The sequence below is a fragment of the Jaculus jaculus genome, chromosome 9, assembly GCF_020740685.1.
Source record: "Jaculus jaculus isolate mJacJac1 chromosome 9, mJacJac1.mat.Y.cur, whole genome shotgun sequence".
In the NCBI taxonomy this organism is placed as follows: Eukaryota; Metazoa; Chordata; class Mammalia; order Rodentia; family Dipodidae; genus Jaculus; species Jaculus jaculus.
The window spans coordinates 85021185-85042711 of record NC_059110.1 but is presented as its reverse complement, the minus strand read 5'-3'; the positions used below and the strand labels follow the sequence as shown (position 1 = coordinate 85042711).

The window sequence follows — 21527 nt, the reverse complement described above, 5'->3', positions numbered from 1 at the left end:
CCCCCATTAAATTTTTTTTTTTTCAAATTTATTTGAGAGAAAGAAATAATGGGTACACCTGGAACTCTAGCCATTGCAAAAGAACTCAAGACGCATGTGCTACTTTGTGCATCTGGCTTATGTAGGTACTGGGAAATCAAACCTGTGTCTTTAGGCTTTGCAGGCAAGTGCCTTAACTGTTATGCCATCTCTCTAGTCTCTCTCTCTCTCTTAAACATAAATATTATTGGCTAGCAAAGAAGTAGGTTTCCATATGGCTTATTCATAACATCTTAAATTTTAATTAAGCACCCTCCCACCCCTCCTCTCCTATATCCCTTTCCCTTATCTCACTTGGACCATCCCACCCCATATTCTGCCCCTCTGCCTACATATCTGCAATACCCACCCCCCACTTTCTCAATCCTTCATAGCACTCTAGATTCCTGGCCTCTACTGCTAACTTTTACTCGCAACTCATACAAATCTAAACATTTGAAACTAGGATTTATATATGAGAGAGGACATGTAATGTTGAACTTTCTAGGCCAGAGTTACCTTACTTTATATAATCTTTTCCAGATCCATCCATTTTTCTGCAAATTTCCTTTTTCTTTAGCGCTAAATAAAACTTAATATAAATGTACCACATCTCCATTATCCATTCATTAGTTGAAGGGCATTGAGGCTGGTTTCATTTCCTAGCTATTATGAATAGAGCAGCAATAACCATAGATGAACAAGTATCTATAGTAATGAGTAGAGAGTCCTTCGGCTATATGCCAAGGAGTGGTATAGCTGGGTCATAGGGTAAATCTATTTTGAACTGTCTCAGGAACCTCTACACTGATTTCCACAATGGCTGTACCACTTTACATTCCTACCAGCAGTGTAGAAGGGTTACTCATTTTTACATCCTAGCCAGCTTTTATTGTCCTTTGTTTTCTTGGTGATAGCCATTCTGATAGGAGTGAGATAGAATCTCAAAAGTAGTTTTGATTTACATATTCCTGATGGCTAAGTTGGTAGAACATGTTTTTAGATGTTCATTGGCCATCTACAGTTCATAGCCCTTTTTTTGATTGTGTTATCTATTCTAGTGCCGTTGAACTCAAGACCTCATAGGATATGCACATTCTTTACCACTGAGCCACAATCCCTTTGTGGTGTGAGAGTATGTGTATAAGTAAATATTGAATTATAGATCTTGCTTTTTTTTTTTTTTTTTTGAGGTAACACCGCAACATATAATACCTAGTTGTTTTTTAGCTTACTTATTTGTTCATCTACTTACTGTTTGCACATGTGTGGTAGAGTATGCCAGGGTCTTTTGCTGAGCACATCTGACTTTATGTGGATGGAGACTGGGGAATTGCACCCAGGCCTGCAGGCTTTGCCACAAGCACCTTTAACTGTTGAACCATCTCTCTAGTCTCACCCAATTGAGTGGGATTCCTATTGAGATAAAAAACTGTTAAATTACCTTCAGTTTCATGTTAACACAGTGGTGCTTTGAAAGAAGCCATTCTTATTTTTTTTATTGTATTTTTGGCTTTTTATTTATTTATTTTTGAAAGAGAGAGTGGGTGTGCCACAGCCTTTCAGCCTCTGTGAATGAACTCCAGATGCACTCAACCCCTTGTGGGCATGTGTGACAATGCACGCTTGCATCGCTGTTGTGTCTGGCTACATGGGATCCGGAGGATTTGAACAGGAGTCCTTAGGATTCACAGACAAGCACCTTAACCGTTAAGCCATCTCTCCAGCCCTGAAAGAAGCCATTCTTAGACATGCCCTACTATAATGTGTACAAAAATTTCTTTGTGCCAAAATAGTGGAAGTTCTGATGAATGGAACATACACACCCATACATAATTTCATAGTTAGGCTTAGAATAACTTTTCCATATAGTTCTTTAATCTATGTGGAGTTTCACCTTGTATATGTTATGAGCTAGGGGTCTAGCATTTTTCTTTGAATGAACCAATTTTTGTTTGGTTGGTTGTTTTTCAGGGTAGGGTCTCACTCTAACCCAGGCTGACTTGGAATTCCCTGTGTAGTCTCAGGGTGGCCTTGAGCTCACAGCAATCTACCTACCTCTGCCTCCCAAGTGCTGGGATTAATGGCATGTGCCACCATGCCTGGCATATAGACCAATTTTTCTAACATCATCTAAAATACACATGTTTCTTCTTTATCATGCCATTGTTCCTGGCTACTCACCTACTTTTTCTTATGTTGTTATGCCAATACCATTGGTTTTATTGTTCTTTTTGTTGTTACAGCTTTGTAGTAAATCTTACCCAACTAAGTAAGTCACTTTCTATGTACAGCTTGTTCAAATATTGAACTATATATGTACTTTGATTCTTCCATAGATATCTTAAGGTGTGCAAAATTCTTTGAAGAGTAAAATTAAAAGTCCCAATATTTGTATTGGACCTGCCTTGAGTTTATAGATTAGCTTACAGATGTCTGAAGAATTCTCAGTGTGGGATAATAGTTTATTCATTTAGACTCTTTTGAGAAATATTTATTTAGTGGAGGGAGGAAGAGAGGCAAATAGAGAGAATGGGTATCCAGGGCCCCCACCTATTGATTGCAGACAAATTCCAGATACCTACTCCACCTTGTGCATCTGGCTTATGTGGGTACTGGGGAACCGAACCTGGGTTCTTAGGCTTCAAAGGCAAGTGCCTTAACCACTAAGCTATCTCTCTAGCCCTATTTAGACTTTTATTGGTGCTTTGTTTTGTTTGAGACAGAATCTGAAGTGTGTAACCTAAGCTGGCTCCAAAACTCATCCTCCTGCTCACCCTCTCAAGTGCTGGAATTACAGGAATGTGTCATCACACCTGAGTAGACTTTTCTATGAGGTAATTGTGTTGTTCTATTTTCAAAGTAAGGTCTCAAGTCTAGTAATCTAGGCTGACCTGGAACTTATGGTGATCCTCCTACCTCAGCATCCAGAGTGCTGGAATAAAAGACATGTGTCACCATGCCCGGCTTATGAGGTAATTTTTTAAAACTTTTTTTAAAAAAATCTTTTTTTCCAGGTGTGGTGGCACATGCCTTTAATGCAAAGCAGCACTCGAGAGGAAGAGGCAAGAAGATCGCTGTGAGTTCAAGGCCACCCTGAGACTACATAGTCAATTCCAGGTCAGCCTGGGTGTGGTGGTTTGATTCAGGTGTTCCCCATAAACTTAGGTGTTCTGGATGCTAGGTTCCCAGCTGATGGAAATTTGGGAATTAAAGCCTCCTGGAGGCAGTGTATTGTTGGGGGCGGGCTTTTGGGTGTTATAGGTAGTTTCCCTTTGCCAATGTTTGGCACACACTCCTGTTCCTGTTGTCCACCTTATGTTGGCCAGGGGGTGATGTCTACCCTCTGCTCATGCCATTGTTTTCCCCTGCCATCATGGAGCTTCCCCTCTAGTCTGTAAGCCAAAATAAACCTTACCTCCTACAAGCTGCTCTTGGTTGCATTGCCAGCAATGCAAACCTGACTGCAACACTGGGCTAGGGTGATACCCTATCTCAGGAAACCAAAAACTATATATTTTTATTTTTTTCCATAATATTTACTTGCAAGGAGAAAGATTGGGGTGGGGGAGAGAAAAAAAATTTCATGCCAGGACCTCTAACACTGCAAATGAACTCCAGATGCATGTACTACTTTGTGTATCTGGGTACTGGGGAATTGAACCTAGGTTGTTAGGCAGGCACCTTAACTGCTGAGCCATCTCTCCAGCCCTTTAACTTTAAAAAAATATATATATTTGTTTGCAACTGCAGAGAGAATGGACATGCTAGGGCCTTTTGTTACTGCAAATGAACTCTAGATGCATGTATCACTTTGTGTATCTGGCTTTATGTGGGTACTGAAGAATCGAACCTAGGTCATCAGACGTTGTAGGCAAGTGCCTCCTTAACTGCTGAGCCATCTTTCCATCCCAAAACTTTTTTTTTCCTTCGAGGTAGGGTCTCACTAGCCCAGGCTGACCTAGAATTGACCATGTAGTCTCAGGCTTGCCTTAAACTCATTGCTGTCCTCCTACCTCTGCCTCCCAAGTGCTGGGATTAAAGGCATATGCTACCACGTCCAACTTCAAAATTAGAAAAATAAATATTTTGCTGGACATGATGGCTCATGCTTTTAATTCTAAAACTCCAGAGGTAGAGGTAGGTGGATCATTGTGAGTTTGGGGCTACCATGACACTGCATAATGAATTCCAGGTCAGCCTGGGCTACAATGAAACCTTGCTTCAAAAAAATTTATTTACAAGCAGATAGAGAGAATGGGCTCACCAGGGCCTCCTGCCACTGCAAACGAACTCTGGATGCATGTGCCACTTTGTGCATCAGGCTTATATGGGTACTGAGAACTTGAACTCGGGTCATTAGCCTCTGGAGGCAAGCACCTTAACTGCTGAACCATCTGTCCAGCCCCCAATTTTTTTATTTTTTTTATTTTTATTTTTTTTTTGTGGTAGGGTTTCACTCTAATCGAGGCTGACCTGGAATCCACTATGTAGTCTCAGGGTGGCCTTGAACATTCCTCCTACCTCTGCCTCATGAGTGTTGGGATTAAAGGCATGTGCCACCACACCCAGCCCAAACTTTCTAAAAAAATGTATTTATTTATTTATTTATTTATTTATTTATTTATTTATTTTTTGAGGTAGAGTTTCGCTCTAGCCCAGGCTGACCTGGAATTCATTATGTAGTCTCAGGGTGTCTTCTAACTCATAGCGATCATCCTACCTCTGCCTCCCCAGTTCTGGGATTAAAGGTGTGTGCTACCACTCCTGGCCTTATTTATATTTTTGAGAGAGGGAAAGAGGCAGTGTGTGTGTGTGTGTGTGTGTGTGTGTGTGTGTGTGTGTGTGTGTGTGTGTGAGAGGGGGGGGGGAGGGGGAGAGAATGGGCATGCCAGGGCTTCCAGCCAATGCAAACGAACTCCAGATACACATGCTCCCCCTTGTGCATCTGGCTTTTGTGGGTACTGGGGAATTGAGCTGGGATCCTTTGGCTTTGTAAGCAAGTGCCTTAACCACTAAGCCATCTATCCATCCCCCAAACTTTTTTTTTAAACTTTTGTTTATTTATTTATTTATTTGAGAGCGACAGAGAGAGAGAGGCAGATAGAGACAAATTGGGCGCACCAAGGCCTCCAGCCACTGCAAATGAACTCCAGACACGTGCTCCCCCTTGTGCATCTGGCTTATGTGGGTCCTGGGGAATTGAGCCTTGAACCGGGGTCCTTAGGCTTCACAGGCAAGCACTTAACCTCTAAGCCATCTCTCCAGCCCAACTTTTTTTTTAATATTCATTTTTTATTTATTTACTTTAGAGAGAAAGAAGAGAATACATGGGCCCACCAGGGCCTTCAGCTGTTGCAAACAGACTCCGGACATATGTGCCACTTTATGTATCTGGCCTATGTGAGTCCTGGAGAATTGAACCTGGATCCTTTTGCTTTGTAGGCAAGTGCCTTAATTGCTAAGCCATCTCTCCATGTAGTCTCAGGCTTGATAGTTTTGTTTTATTGATAGTTTTCATACAGGTATTTTGCCTGTATTGATAATCCCTCCTATTACCTTCTTCCCCTTTCCATTGAATCCCTTTTCCCAACTGGTCTGTCTTCTCTTTGATCTCTTTTTTCTTTGGTCCTAAGTCCATCATAAAATGTTGATAGTCCTAGTATTAAGTAGGTCCTGTGCAGGTAATGACAATCACTGTGAGGTCATAATTTCAACAGCTACTTAATATCTCAAAAGCAGGGTTCCAGAGCACTCTTCTCCATCCTCTAGCTCTTACATTCTTTCCATCACCTCTTCCTGAATGTTACTTATTTAGTCTGATTTAGTCTCAGCACTCAGCAATTATTCTCATCACTTTGACTAGTTTTAAGTCTTCCCAGTAATCACTGCCATCTGAAAAAAATAAGCTTCTCTGACCAAAGATGAGAGCAGCACTAAACTGTGGGCATAAACATAAGTATTTGGAAGGAATTTTCATTGTCATAGCATATCCATTTAGAGAAACAACAGTACTAGGTTCTCCACTCCTAGGCCTATAGCCTTCCCAGTCATAGGATTTTGATTAGGTTTTTAGTACCAGGCATGAATTCCCTGTCATGGAATGGGCCTCAAATCCAGCCAGCATTGTTACCCTCATAACCCTCATACCACTATTGCACCAATAAGCATCTCTTGTCTGGCTAGCTAGTTTTGTAGCTCACAGGATCCACTGCTGGTTAAAACCATTGAAGACTCCAGCAACCCTCATAGCACTTTCCAGCGCTATAACACCTCGCCATCAGGAAGGAAAGGGGTTTCCAATTCAATTCTAATTTGATTTCTGAATCATATGGTGACTTAAAAGAAATAGGCTTGGGCTGGAGAGGTAGCTTAGCAGTTAAGGCACTTGCCTGCAAAGCCTAAAGACCCAGGTTCGATTCCCCAGAACCCATGTCAGCCTGATGCACATGGTGGCACATGCTTCTGGAGTTTGTTTGCAGTGGCTAGAGGCTCTGGCATGCTCATTCTCTCTCTAATAAATAAATTAATAACTAATGATAAAATATTTAATATTTTATTTTTATTTATTTGAGAGAGATTAAGGGAAAGAGACAGAATGGGCATGCCAGGGCTTCTAGCCACTGCAGACAAAGTCCAGACACATGTACCACTTTGTGCATCTGGCTGACCTGGGTGCTGGGGAATCAAACCTGGATCCTTTGACTCTGCAAGCAAGTGCCTTAACTGCTAAACCATTCCTCCAGCCCTAAAATATTTTTTTAAAAGCAATAGGGTCTTACCATCCAGTTCTGGTAGGCAACAAAGAACATTGGCAATAGTCTGTATTGTTTTGTAGCCTCAGGGGCCTCCCTACCAATAACTCACTGGGAGGTATACCACCCGTGGCAATGGTTTTTTCCTGTAGCAACCTGTGGCTTCTGGATGTAGCATTATCCTTGCAGGGTACTAATGCCTAAACTTTTTGGTTTTTTGACAGGGTTCACTCTAGCCCAGGCTGAACAGGAATTCATTATGTAGTATCAGGGTGGCCTCGAACTCATGATGACCCTCCTATGTCTGCCTCCTACGGGGTAGGATTAAAGGCATGCACCACCACGCCCAGCTTCTAAATTACTTTTTTTGGGTGGGGGGAGGTTGAGGTAGGGTCTCACTCTAGCTGAGGCTGACCTAGAATTCACTATGTCATCTCAGGGTGGCCTCAAACTCACAAAAATCCTCCTACCTATGCCTCCTGAGTGCTGGGATTAAAGGCATGCACCACCACACCCAGCTAAACTTTTTTTGGTTTTTTGAGGTAGGGTTTTGCTTTAGCCCAGGCTGACTTGGAGTTCACTATGTAGTCTCAGGGTGGCCTTGAACTCACACTGATCCCCCTACCTTTGCCTTCTGAGTGCTGGGATTAAAGGCGTGTGCCACCACACCAAGCCCAGTTTACTATATTTTTTAAAAATTTATTTTCAAGCTGAAAGAGAGAGAGAAAGGTAATTGGCACACCAGAGCCTCTAGCCACTTCAGGTAAACTCCAGATATATGTGCCATTTTGTACATCTGGCTGTATATACATGGGTACTGGGGAATCAAATCCTGGTTGTTAGGCTTTGCAGGTAAGCACCTTAACTGCTGAGCCATCTCTCCATCCCAAGTTTACTATTTCTTTTAAGGTTTATTTTTATTTATTTATTGGAGGCTGATAGAAAATGGGCATACCAGGGCCTCTAGCCACTGCAAACGAACTCCAGACACATGTGCCACCATGTGCATTTGGCTTACATGGAACCTGGAGAATTGAACCTGGGTCCTTAGGCTTGGCAGGAATGCACCTTAACTACTAAGCCATCTCTCCAGTCCCAGTTTATTTACTGTTCATTGTTTTTTTGTTTTTTTTTTTGCGAAGTAGGGTCTCACTTTGTGTTCAGGGGTGGCCTCGAACTCAGTCTGATCCTCCTACCTTTATCCCCCGGGTGCTGGGATTAAAGGCGTGCGCCACTCTGCCCAGCTTCAGTTTACTGTTCTTACAGGACCATGCTACTGGTTTAAAAAAAATATTTTATTCATTTGAGAGAGAAAGAGGTAGATAGCGAGAACGAGAATGGGCGCACTAGAGCCTTCAGCCACTGTAAATGAACTCCAGATATATGCACCACCTTGTGCATCTGGCTTATGTGGGTCTTGGGGAATCGAACCTGGGTCCTTTGGGTTCACAGGTAAATGCCTTAATTGTTAAGCAATCTCTCCAGCCCATCAAATTTTTGCCCATTGGTTTTTAAAAATATTTTTACTGGCTGTAGAGATGGCTTGGTGGTTGGCTGCTTGCCTGCAAGAGCCTAATGACCCGAGTTTGATTCTGTGGTGCCCATGTGGTGCTGGATACACAAAGTGGTATGTGTATCTGGAGTTATTTGAGGCAGCTGGAGGCCCTGGCATGCCCATTCTCTCTCTGTCACTGATATCTCTGAAGGCTTGCAAATAAATATTTTTTAAAATATAAAAATATTCTTATTTGTTTTCATGCAAATAGAGACAGAGAGAATAGGTGCACCAGGTCCTCTTGCCATTGCAAATGAACTGTAGATGTATGCATCATTTTGTGCATCTGGCTTTATGTGGGTACTGGAGAATCTAACCTAGGTCAGCAAGCACTTTTTAACTTCTAAGCTATCAATATAACCTCTTGACTTTAAAAAAAAATAATTTATTTAAGTATTTATTTATTGAGAGAAAAATAGAGATAGAGAAAATGGGCATGCCAGGGCCTCCAGCCAGTGTAAGCAAACTCCACACACATGTGCCATCTTGTGCATCTGGCTTTACATGGGTTCTTGGGTATTTTGCAGGCAAGTTCCTTAACCACTGAACCATCTTTCCAGCCCTACTTTAGTTTTTTGAGGTAGGGTCTGTCCTGGATTTCACTATATACTATCAGGCTGGTCTCAAACTCAGTACAATCCTCCTACCTCTGCCTTTGGAATGCTGGGATTAAAGACATGTGCCACCATGCTTGGCCCTATTGATTTTTTTTAATATTTTATTTATTTGAGAGAGAGAGAGAGAGAAATAAAAAGAAAGAATGGGCACATCCGGGGCCCCAGCCACTGAAAATAAACTCCAGACACATGCATCACCTTGTACATCTGGCTTTATGTGGGTACTGGGGAATCAAATCCAAGTTGTTAGACTTTGTAGGCAAGTGCCTAAATGGCTGAGCCATCTCTAGCTTGATGTTCTTAAAATTGGTATTGAATGTAGCAGTCTTTCTGACTCATCAGTTTGCTTATATCTGTTTTTTAATTTTTTCTTCTTTTGTTTGTTTGTAATAGGATCTTGTATACCCCAGGCTGGCCTCAAAATATAGTGGTGGCTTGCCTTGTACTCTTGATTATTTCTTTTTCTTGCTCAAGTCGCCTAGTAGTTACGTTGAGCAAAGCCTCATTAGGTACCCTGACTTGTCTAAAGGGAATGCCAGCCAGTGCTAATAGTGTACAACTGCAGTACCAGCACTAGCCTATGATGCCAGCACGCAGGAGACTGAGGCAGGAGGATCACAAATTAGAGGATAGCGTAGGTTACATAAGGAGACTGTTTCAATAAAAGTAAAGCTTCTGAAATTTTTCCATTAAGTTTGATGTATTTGTCTTTTAGTGTATTAGCCCTATCAAGTCAAAGAAATTTTCTATTTATAGTTCACTCACAATTTTTTCCAAGTTAAACAGATATTAAATGCCTTTACAAAATCATTTGAAATAATAGTGATGTCATTTTCTCTTGTTAATGTGATTGTATTACATTGGTACATGTAGTAGACAGCCTAACATTGCTGGGATGAACTTTCAAACCCAGCACAGTTATGGAGGAAGGGATTTATTGAAGATAGAGGGGAAGTTCCATAATGGCAGAAGAACCTGGCACACTGTGGGTCCAAACCGTGAAAATACCACAAGCCACACCAGCACCGTGAGCAAGCACATTTAGGAACTTCAGGCAAAGCTCCAGCACTTTGTATTTCTTTAGATTGGAATTTTAAATCTACACTCATACCTTAGGGCTGGGACCTAGGATCCACCCACAGTGACACTTCTAGCCAGGTAGCTGCAGATCTAAATAACGAATTTTAATAAAACCCTGATTATATTGGGGGCTGTGGTGGTTTGATTCAGGTGTCCCCCATAAACTTAGGTGTTCTGAATGCTAGGTCCCCAGCTCATGGCTTTGGGAATTAAAGCCTCCTGGAGGCAGTGTATTGTTGGGGGCAGCTTATGGATGTTAACCAGCTTCCTCTTGCCAGTGTTTGGCACACACTCTCCTGTTGCTGTTTTCCATCTGATGTTGGCTAGGAGGTGATACCCACCATTTGCTCATGTCATCATTTTCCCTGCTGTCATGGAGCTTCCCCTCGAATTTGTAAACTCTTTTCCCCCACAAGCTGATTTGTTTGGGTGTTTCCTGCCAGCAATGTGAACCTGACTGCAACAGGGGCCATCTATGCAAAATACCACATTCTACCCCTGGCCTACAATAAGTTCATAACCATCTCATATTGTGCATTGTGTTTAAGCCAGATTTAAAGGTCCCCACAGTCTTTACCAACTTAAAATAGTTTTAAATTCCTACTAAGTCTCATCTGAGATTTAAGGTTATCTCTTAGCTGAGTCCTGTAAAAATCAAGTTACATCCTTTTAACATATAAAGGCACAGAATATACATTTCTAACTGTTGTAAGGAATAACAGAACAATGCAAACTCAATAACCATTAAGCAAACATCTGTAGTTCAAGTCCAGTTTCATAACCAATGACTGACAGTCTCTGGATTTTCCAATTCTGCCCTTTCCACTGGGCTGAGTAACCAAGGAAAACTTTTCTCCCAGGCTAGCAGCACTCACTGGTAGCCTTTGCACAGTCCTTGTATGTCAACAACTTCTTTGATTCTTCATGCAAACCATAGTCCTCCTTCCAGTGGCTTTACCAGCCTATTAGGGTCATCACACCTCGCTTTATGCCACATTTCAACAGCGGCTCCCAGGACCATGTGCACTTCATGACTACTCCATGCATTTTTCATGCTTCCAAAATCACTACCAGGTGTGTAGTACACAGCCATATCAGCCATATTCTTAATTCAGGGATGAAATAAACCATAACCCTGAAGAGAAGGTTTCTTCTCAAGTCAACTCTTTCCAAAAGAAATTGCTTTTGGAATTTGGGGGGTGGTTGTTTTTTCAAGGTAGGGTCTTGCTCTAGCTCAGGCTCACCTGGAATTCTGTGTAGTTTCAGGATAGCCTTGAATTCACGGTGATCCTCCTACCTCTGCCGCCTGAGTGCTGGTATTAAAGGTGTGCCTGGCCAGAAATTGCATTTTTATCATAGTCTTTCCTTAGATATCCTCTCCATTGTTTTAATGAAGGCAGTTGGACCATCTTCTTTAAGATTGTTAATATGTTTGGCAGCAGCAGCTTTAGTAACTTAAAACCAGTCTCTATGCCAGTAAATTTTAAACTTGCTTGAATTTTTCCAACTTAAGATCTTAAATCTATCAGTCCCATATCTTTAGCTAAGCACTTCGGTCTATTACAAATTTTAACCTTCATCAAACTCCCTGTGCCTAGGCAATAGAATGCAGCCAGTCCTTATGCCAGTAGTAGCCCAGTTCCAACAAGTTTTTTTGTGTCTTTCTTCTTAGAAAGTTCATAAGCCAAGATTCCAAATACAATTTTCTCTGCACGTAGCGTTTTCAAATTCCCATCAAAATAATCCATAGGACTTGGCTTACTGCTCTAGAAGGTATCTTCAGTTGCAAGTACCAAATCCATGTCCAGTCCTCCAAAACAAAGGTTCAGAAAGACCAAAATCCATGTGATCAGATCCATCTTAGCCACACACTTGTTACAATTCTGTAGAAGATAACCTCATGTTGCTGAGATTAACTTTCAAACCCAGCACAGTTATGGAGGAAGGGACTTATTAAAGATAAGAGGGAAAGTTCCATAATGGCAGAAGAAGCAGGCCTGTTTTCACAGGTCCAAGCAGAGAAAGAAAATGCCACAGCCACACCAGCACCATAAGCAAGCACACTTAGGAACTCCAGACAAAGCTCAGGCACTTTGTATATCTTTAGACTGGAAGTCCAAGTCTATCCCCACACTTTAGGGCTGGACACTAGGATCCAACCACAGTGACACTTGTACCAGCCAGGTGACTACAGATCTAAATTGCACATTCTTATAAAATCCTGAACGTACTGGGGGCCATCAATTTAAGCTACCACATTACTTTTTTTTTTGTTTGTTTTGTTTTTCAAGGTAGGGTCTCACTCTAGCTCTGGCTGATCCAGAATTCACTGTATTCTCAGGATGGCCTTGAACTCATGCTGATCCTCCTACTTCTGCCTCCCAAGTACTGGGATTAAAAGCGTGTGCCACCACACCTGGCTGCACATTACACTTTTAAGTATTAAAGCATTCTTACATTCTTGGCTTAATTTGTTTTTGTTTTTCAAGGCAGGGTCTCTCTTTGGTTCAAGCTGATCTGGAATTCACTAGGGTGGCCTTGAATTCACAGCATGTTGGGATTAAAGGGTGTGGCACCACAAATGACCTTAAATTGTTTTTAAGTAGGTTGTATTATATTTAATATACTAATGAACTTAACTCTAGAATTTCATTTAAGATTTTAAAACATCTGTGTATTTATAAATGAACGTGTCTTAAGTGTACTGATGACATGGTAGAATCAACACAACTGAAAGATTTTATTACAGAGAAGGGGGCATAACTCTTCTTGTAGGGCCACTTGTGGAGTCACCAGGGTTGGGTTGATGGTCCCCCCCCAATATTCATTTATTTGGGGGAGAGAGAAAGGAATTTAGCCACTGCAGAATGTCTATGGGCTCTAGGTTGTACTATAGCAGCCTCTGATTGTTTGGTGCCTGGCCCTAGGCAAGTAGAACAAAGAAATACTATTTGTATGCTCATGTGTATGTGTGGGCATGCTGTAGTCTCTTGCCACTGCAAACACATGTCCAGCTAGCTTTACATGGGTGGCTGGGAGATTGCACCCTGGCAGGCAGGCTTTGTAAGCAAGTACCTTTAACAGCCGAGCCCATTTGTTTTAATTTTTAATTTTTAATTTGTTTTAATGGACCATACTATATGCTAGGTATGGAGCACATGTCTTTCCTTTCTGCACTTGGGACTCTGAAGCAAGAGTAATGGAGGTTTGAGGCCAGACTGGGCTTCCTTCTACAAAAAAGAAAAATAAAGTACTGTCTACTGTTAGTGGTCAACTTAAAGTAGATAAAGATTATATGACAATGGCAGCGATTTAACAATAAGGTGGATTATGGTTATCACAGTTCATATACTTAGATGGGGAGGAGATTTGAACCAGTTACAAAATGGAATAGTGCTTAGGAAAATCAGGTGCAAGAAAGCCTCAATGAATTACTCTCAGGAAGCCAAAAATACAGGCAGAAGCCAAAGCTAGAATGTGTAAAGCCAGGTAGACGAGCATGGGTGCAGAGCAAGTCTAAGGCAACTTACAGTACAACAGATGAACAGATTGACAGTCAAGCGACAGCCAGTGTCTGTGCTACAGAGTAGTAGTTCTATCGGGAATACGTTACATTACAAGGTAAGGCTGATTTTAAGAACAAAAAGTAGATACCAAAAGTAGGTGAATCTAGAGTATGTGGCTCAAAATAGATTCAAGTCAAGTATGCTACAGAAGGAACAAAAGAAGCTAGGCTGTGCACTAAAATAGGAACCTATACAAAATTCTTCCCAAAGGAAAGCTGTCTTTTATTGATTGTTCACTGAGAGATGGGCTTAATCCTATCAAAGCACCTTACTAGTTTCTGACATCTTAACTCATTTCAGTAGTGACATTTTATTTGCATTATCTAGAATTCATTCATAACATTAACCAAAACAAAAATTCCTTAATAGCAGTGTCTTGTGCTGGAGAGATTGCTTAGCGATTAAGAAGGTTGTCTGTAAAGCCTAAGGACCCAGGTTCGATTCCCCAGTACCCATGTAAGCCAAGTGTACAAGATGACACAGCTATCTGAAATTTGTTTGAAGTGGCAGGAAGCCCTGGCACACCCACTCTCTCCCTCCCTCCAATAAATAAATAAATAAAATATTTTTTAAAAATAATGACAGTGTCTTGTTCAGGTTTTTATTGCTACATATAGTACTTGTATAGCACTTTTTACACAAGATCCTCAAATGGTAAAGTTGATGCCTTAATTCTCCAATACTGAATTATCAGAAGATTCTTAGACTTGTTTCTTTCCATTGCCCAGGACCTCCTTACATTCTTCTCACTGACAAGCACACATGTGATTCCTAGGTACAAAACAGCTAGTAAAACTTGAAGTATAATTAGAAAAGTCACATTGCCCTCCCAGCAGTCTCATGTACTCAGAGCCTAAGTATGGGCAATTTTAAGTTCCTGACGGAGATACTGAGCCAGACTTCTTCCTCTGTCAGTGTTCCACAACTCAGGACTTTTGGATCAGAGAAGAAAACAAAAACCAAGCAAGGTAAAAAGATGGCTCTGCAGTTTAAAGCACTTGTTTACAAAGCCTACGGCCCATGTTCAGTTCCAAGCCACTCATGAAACCAGAAGCAAAAAGTGGCACAAACATCTGGCATTAGTTTGTGGTGACAGGCCCTGCCCATCCATACTCGCACACATTCATACAATTTTTTTTTTTTTTTTTTTTTTGGTTTTTCGAGGTAGGGTCTCACTCTGGTCCAGGCTGACCTAGAACTCACTCTGTCATCTCAGGGTGGCCTTGAACTCATGGCAATCCTCCTACCTCTGCCTCCCGAGTGCTGGGATTAAAGGTGTGTGCCACCACGCCCGGCCAATTTTTTTTTTTTTTAATCCTGTAAGAAACCGTGGGTAAAAGCAGGGTATGGTGGTGTATACCTTTAATCCCAGCACCTAGAAAGCTAGGTATAAGGAGTTCGAGGCTAGTCTGGGACTACAGAGTGAGTTCCAGGTCAGCCTGGGCAATTAGAGTAAGACCCTGCCTCAAAAATACTAGGAAAGGGCTGGAGAGAAGGCTTAGTGGTTAAGTGCTTGCCTGTGAAGCCTAAGGACTCCAGTTTGAGGTTCAATTCCCCAGGACCCACGCTAGCCAGATACACATCTGGAGTTCATTTGCAGTGGCTGGAGGTCCTGTTGTACCCATTCTCTTTCCATCTGCCTCTTTCTCTCTCTGTCACTCTCAAATAAATAAAAATGAATAAAAAAATACTAGGAAAAAAAATGAAAAAAGGAACAAGCCCTGAGTGGACAGAAGCTAACCTTAGTGGATGGAAGGAGGACAGGTTGGCAACCCATAGGTTGAAGAATGCAGGGCACAGCACAGATGGAACTTTCAGAAATACTGTCTGAGCTGGGCTTGGTGGCGCAGGCCCTTAATCCCAGCACTTGGGAAGCAGAGGTAGGAGGATTGCTGAGAGTTCAGGCCACCCTGAGACTACATAGTTAATTCCAGGTCAGCCTGAACCAGAGTGAGACCCTACCTTGAAAAAACAAACAAAACCCCAAAGAAATACTGTCTTTCTGGTCACCTCTGAGACAACAACAGCCTAGTGCTGAAAGTAATGTCAGAGTGCCACTCCAGCCTGGGTGGGGTCACACCCCTGATGACTTACATGTAAGGTTTTTTGTTTTTTAATTTTTGAAGAATTTTATGCACTCATTTATTTTGGTGTGTGTACACATGCACACAGCATATGCATATGTGTACAAATAGAAGTGCTTTGTGTGCATGGATGTGGAGGCTAGAGAAGGACATCAGGTGGCCTCCTCTCACTGTTCTGCCTTGTTTCCCTGATAGAGTTTCTCATTAAACCTGGAACACACTTTTTTGTTTGGCTAGTCAGGGAGCTCCAGTGCTCTTTTCTCAACACCCTCCTCAGGGCTGAGGTTATAGACATATATGCACAGGTAACCCTGGCTTTATACATGGGTTCTGGAGATCAGACTCATCTCAGGCACGTGCACAAATAGCATTGTTTAAGGAAATAATGATGGGGCTGTAAAGATGGCACTGTGGTTAAGGAGCTTGCCTGTAAAGCCTAAGGACCTGGATTCGATTACCCAGTACCCAGGTAAAGCTAGATGCACAAAATGGCACATGCACCTGGAGTACATTTGTAGTGGCCAGAGACCCTGGAGTGCCCATTTGCTCTCAATTTTTTTTTTAATTTTGTGTTTTTTTCTTTCTTTCTTTTTTTTTTTGAGGTGGGTCTCATTCTCTAGTCCAGGCTGACCTGGAATTCACTATGTAGTCTCAAGGTGGCCTTGAACTCACTGCAATACACCTATTTCTACCTCCCGAGTGCTGGGACTGAAGGCATGCACCACCATGCCCAGCCTCTCTCTTTATCTGCCTCTTGCTCCTTCCCTCCCTCATAAATAAAATGTTTAAGGTATGACAAAATGGCCTGGATATCCATGACCTCACAGTGCCTGACACTGCTACCTACACAAGACCATCACAATAGGAGGAAAAGATGATGGCATCAAAATAAAAGACTGGGGGGGGGTTGATATGATGAAGAGTAGAGTTTCAAAGGGGAAAGTGGGGGGGATTACCATGGGATATTGTTTATAATTATGGAAGTTGACAATAAAAAATAATTAAGGTCAGGGGGTGGCTCAGCAGTTAAGGTACTTGCCTATAAAGCCTAACACCCAGATTTGATTGCAAGCACCCCCTTATGTGCATGTATGACCTTGCGTGCTTGTGTCACTGTGTGTCTGGCTTATATGGGACCTGGAGAGTTGAACATGAGTCCTTGGGCTTCGCAGGCAAGTGCCTTAACTGCTAAGCCATCTCTCCATCCCTTTTATTCAATTTTTAACCATTCTAGAAACACAGCTCTGAGAACTTTAGATATAGCTCAGTGGCAGATAAATCCCTTACATTTTGAAACAACAAAAGTGAATACATAGCTGATAGCTGTGGATGAAGATTGTCTGCAGTGCTTCTGTGTCACATCTTTATAATATCAGAATGTGTTTGCCAGTATACCATGCCAATATTTGGTAGGTATTTTTAAGATTTTTAGCAATTTGATGTGTGATAAAAGTATTTTCACTTTTGCCTCTTTAGCTAATGGTGAACTTGACCACTTTTTCATATAGTTAATAGTCATTTGTAATTTCTCTTTAAGTTTTCTGTTCATAGACATGTCTTTTTTCTATCATAGTGTTTGTCTTAGGTCTGAGCTCATAATAAACATTTCACATATTCTTCACAACTCTTAAACAGGCTTTGTCTTTATAAATGAGTATGAGTGTGAACAAATAAAGCCCATAATAGAGATTGCTGAGTTATAAGACCTTTAATAAATGATATGTTGCTAAGCTAAAAAAAGAAAAAAAGAACAGGAAGTTCTCAACTCTTGAGTTCTCAGCACAACAGAAAGTTATAACTGTAAGCCATTTGAAAAGGATTAGTTCGTAAACTTTTTTATTTAGCTAAGAGCTAGTTTGGACAAGTGGGTAGGTAAATCTCTTATTTCAGAAACATGCCTATATATAACCTTTTTCCTGTTACGCTTTATTAAGTATTGAATGACATTAATTTCTATAAAATTTTTTAAGATTTTGGTTAAACTAAGTTCTAGCTGAAAAAAATTCAACATAAGCAGTGGCCTGTTATTTGATTTTGTTGGTCCATTATGCTGCTTTTTTTTTTCTTTTTTAAAGGCAGGATCTCTCTTGCCCAGGCTGACCTGGCACTCACTCTGAGGCCTATGCTGACCTTAAACTCACAGCCATTCTTCTACCCTCACTAGTGCTGGGATGAAAGGCATGTGCCACCACACCTGGCTTTATATTGCCTCTTAATGAAGGCATTCCAGTAACACTTTGCCAGGCTGTAGTAGTCTTCACAACCCCCAGGGCAGTTCAGCTAAAGAATAGTGTGACAGGGCTGGAGAGATGGCTTGGCAGTTAAGGCTTTTGCCTGCAAAGCCAAAAGATCCCAGTTCGACTCCTCCAGGACCCAGGTAAGCCAGATGTACAAGGGGGCGTGTGCATCTGGAGTTCCTTTGCAGTGATTGGAAGCCCTGGTGTGCTCATTCTCTCTCCTTCGTTCTTTCTCTCTCTCTCTCTCTCTCTCTCTCTCTGCCTCTTTCTCAAATAAATAAATATTTTTAAAAAGAGAATAGTTGCCTGATGTGGTGGCACATGCCTTTAATCCCAGCACTCGGGAGGCAGAGGTAGGAGGATCACGGAGAGTTCGAGGCCACCCTGAGACTCCATAGTGAATTCCAGGTCAGCCTGGGCTAGAGTGAGACCCTACCTCGAAAAACAAAAACAAACAAACAAAAAAGAATAGTGTGACATTAGAAATACCACTATTTTGCACCCCCTTCCATTTATCTGTGCTAGCTTTAGTAAGGCTTCTTTTTTAAAAGTCCCCCTTTGAGCCCCAATCTGACTGCAGTTCAATGCAGCAAACAGTAGGTTGGTTAAATAATTTTCATCCTTAGAATAAGTCCAGTCGCAGTGTTCTGAATGTGCTATTTATGGAACCTATACTTGACCACAGCCTGAACCTTTAACACTTACAATTGTGTGCAAATGATAAATACTATGCCATAGACCAACATTTTCTCTGACGTTAAATTCTTAAAGTGAAACTGTTAGAAACATACCAACTTAAAAAATTAAAATGGTTAGCTGGTCATGGTGGTGCACCCCTTTAATCCCAGCACTCAGGAGGCAGAGATAGGAGGACCACCAGGAGTTCAAGGCCACCCTGAGTCTACATAGTGAATTCTAGGTCAGCCTGAGCTACAGTGAGACCCGACTTTGAAAAAACCAAAAAAAAAAAAAAAAAGATTAAAATGGTGTCCAAATATGGTTTCTTTTGCTCTAGATTGGAAATATTTAATAGTATTTTATCTAAGTGTTAGCGAGAAATTTTCAGGTGTTTGTGAATTGATTTCCCTGAGATCGCTGATAGAAAATGCATTTAAGTAGCCGGGGGTGGTGGTGCAGACCTTTAATCCCAACACTTGGGATGCAGAGGATAAGAGGATCACCGTGAGTTCAAGGCCACCTTGAGACTACATAGAAAATTCCAGGTCAGCCTGGGCTAGAGTGAGACACTTCCCCAATAAACCAAAAAAAAAAACCACAAAAAAGTACTTAGGTATCTGTCTGAGGTGTGTTTTTTTGTTTGTTTTTACAGTTTTAAAATAGTTCAGATGTTCACATTTGAACTTATTTATACATTGAATTTTTTTGCATAATGGATTTCTATTTTTTATTTATTTATTTGATTTTTCAAGGTAGGGTCTCACCCTAGTCCAGGCTGACCTGGAATTCACTATGTAGTCTCAGGGTGGCCTTGAACTCACGGTGATCCTCCTACCTCTCCCTCCCGAGTGCTGGGATTAAAGGTCTGCACCACCATGCCCAGCAAGATAATGGCTTTTACAGAGTAATTTTTGTCTTCCTAAATTTAAAATTAATTGTAACTTGGGGTTCTATAAGAAGGTACTGCTATTATTCTCCTAAGATTTACGGTAAACTGGTCTTAGGCAGAATTAGAGCAATTTTGTGCTAATTTTAGAATTAATCAACTAATGGCCATATTATGTGGTTTGAGCATATTTAACCTTAGTCTCCCCCCCCCCCCCTTGAGCCAGTTCTTTGTGGTATTTGCAAAATACATCTTAGTAGTCTTTTTTGTAGTATTTTTTTTAACTGATACTATTTTGGGAACTTAGTCTAGGGTGTTTTATGGCAGCTAATGAAGTGCTTTTGCAGTGGCAACAAAAATCAAAATACATTTCTTGAAAACAGTGTTGGGTATAATGGCCAATCTCCAAAGGGTATATACTGAATGACTCCATTTACTTAATATCCATGAAATGTTGTTATAGATGTAGAGAACAGATTAGTATTTGGCAGGGATTAGGGGTGGAAGATAAGAGATGGGTGTGGTTACAAATGGGTAGAACAAAGGAGTTGTGATGGTACATTTACCATGTACCATCATACTATGTAATTATATAAAGCTATAACATGCTATGATTTTTAAAAAATATTTAATTGAGGTAATGCCTTTTTAGTTGACCTATCCTCATATCAAGTTCTACCATCAAGAGCAGTACAGTAGAGGAAGCTCTCAGAGTTCTTCCTGATCTATTCATTCTTTAGAGGCACAGAGTATTTTCATTTTTGAGTAGTTCTAGTAAAGCTTTTGTCAGTTCTAGGAATCCATTTCTAGTTATACCCTAGCTCCCATGGCTGCTGAAAAATTCAGACATCTGCATCCTCCATTTTTTTTAATTTATTGATGCCCTAAATATAAAAGTTTAAAGAATCTTCTTGTTTTCCCCTGAGACACAGAGTCTAGCTGTGTAGCCCAAGCTGGCTTCAAACTCTTCCCTCCTTCCTCAGCCTTCTGAATGCTAGGAGTAGAGACATATACCACTATTCCTGGTTAAAAAGAAAAAAATCTTAAAACCTGATAGTCTTTTAAATATCAGAATAGATTTTTCTATTTTGATAAATGCAAATGTAATCAGTGTAACTTACTACCCTTACATTTTATTAAGCACTGATATACTATAAAGTGGGGTATAGTTTCTATGTTCTTCTGGTAAAGGTTCTAACATACTCCTTGGCCTTCTGAATGTGGAGATTACCCACAAGTTAACTTGTATAAGAAAAACTTAAGGGGCTGGAGAGATGGCTTAGCGGTTAAGGCATTTGCCTGCAAAGCCAAAGGATCCTGGTTCAGTTCTCCAGGACCCACATAAGCCAGATGTACAAGGAGGTGCACACGTCTGGAGTTGGTTTACAGTGGCTGGAGGCCCTGGAGCACCCATTCAGCATCTCTCTCTCCCTACCTCTTTTTCTCAAATAAATAAATAATTAAAAAAAATTTTTTTTAAAAGAGGCTGGGTAAGGTAGCATATGCCTTTAATCCCAGCCCTTAGGAGGCAGAGGTAGGAGATTGCTGTGAGTTCAAGGCCACCCTGAGACTACATAGTGAATTCCAGGTCAGCCTGGGCTAGAGTGAGACCCTACCTTCAAAAAAAGAGAATAACTGAAGTCCCATGCTCTTAAAGTGTGCATAGCAATAACAATAAAAATGATAGTAACCTATGTTGAGCACTTCTTTGATCCAGATACTTAGTAGTTTTGTATACTATCACATTTAATCCTTAGAGCAATCTTATGAGGTGCATAACTATTAAATAATGAGGATATTGAAACAGTAAAAAGTTGACACTTATAAATGTGATACCACAACTAGCATGAGAGAACTGTTTGAAATTCAGATTCCTGAGACTGTCTAGTAGTCATTATTTTGTTCTTCTTTCATATACCCTCTAGTTTAGTAACTAAGTAGAGGTTAATAATATGCTGGCAGTTACTGTGTATTCAGAGGGTACATGTTGGAAATCCTTTTATCTGCTCAGCTTGTTATTGCCTTCTCTGATTTATGACAGGAGAGATACG

The 21527-nt window shown here is 41.0% G+C and overlaps 1 protein-coding gene across 2 annotated transcripts in view; it reads left to right on the top strand.

Moving 5' to 3' along the window:
- Positions 1 to 21527, top strand: part of Nsrp1 (nuclear speckle splicing regulatory protein 1) — a 47618-nt gene that overhangs the window by 14922 nt on the left and 11169 nt on the right. Inside the window, exon 1 of one of the 2 annotated variants that reach the window (XM_045159695.1) lies at positions 21045 to 21064. The exons of the other annotated variant lie outside the window; for it this stretch is intronic. The gene's annotated coding sequence lies outside the window, so the exon portion shown is untranslated. Of the gene's footprint in view, positions 1 to 21044; positions 21065 to 21527 lie in introns of those variants that run through there. 2 annotated transcript variants of the gene reach the window in all.